Source organism: Microcebus murinus, chromosome 29 (assembly GCF_040939455.1).
Source record: "Microcebus murinus isolate Inina chromosome 29, M.murinus_Inina_mat1.0, whole genome shotgun sequence".
Taxonomy (NCBI): Eukaryota; Metazoa; Chordata; class Mammalia; order Primates; family Cheirogaleidae; genus Microcebus; species Microcebus murinus.
The window spans coordinates 12,395,888-12,396,637 of NC_134132.1; the positions used below are offsets into that span (position 1 = coordinate 12,395,888).

The following is a 750-nucleotide window of genomic DNA, read 5'->3' on the forward strand; positions in this document are numbered from 1 at the left end:
GTGTACACAGAATGTGAAGTTACAAAACTCAAATATGCTGATAACAAAAGCTTTATAGATTGATTAAGTACAAATGCATCAAAAGATAGCAAGTGTTATTTTGTTTTCTTTTGGTTCTCAAACAGATTGTTAAAAATCACACACACACACACACACACACACACACACACTCACACACACACACACACACACACACACACACACACACACACACACACACGAATGGCCAGGCAGAAGTTTTCATTTTGCTGAGCAAACACACAGAAAACTCCCACTACTTTTATCATCAGATCAGACCCCACGGCATTCTACTCTCTCGAAAGTTTCAGCCACTAAAATGTGAGTGAAGCAAAGAATACACCAAAGCAAATACTCAAAAAAAAAAAAATAGCAATGTAGATTTCTATCTGAAGCAGTCTTCATACGTCTCCATATTAGCACTGAAATTCTATATACAAACAGCTATATCATTTGGCAGCAGCAATCAATGAAAGAATGCAAGAGAGCAGCACTAGAACGATCGCATTTCAGAGTGGAAGAACAGCACTGTGTCCAATCTGTTGCCACAGTTTGGACAGCGTGGAGAGCTGAACGGATCGTGACAGAGAACAGGGAATAAATAAAAACCACACAGAGCCTAGGTCCTGAATTTCCGGTGACTATAAATATATCCAGATTATCAAACACAATCAACAGCAATACCTGGCAGTTTGTCTCCAAATTAAGGAAGAAAAAGCACCCAGCTCTCAC

The 750-nt window shown here is 39.3% G+C and overlaps 1 protein-coding gene across 3 annotated transcripts in view; it reads right to left on the reverse strand.

The window, feature by feature from the left end:
• ARHGAP24 (Rho GTPase activating protein 24) overlaps positions 1-750 on the reverse strand; it is a 342,652-nt gene that overhangs the window by 118,003 nt on the left and 223,899 nt on the right. The gene's annotated exons all lie outside the window — the stretch shown is intronic.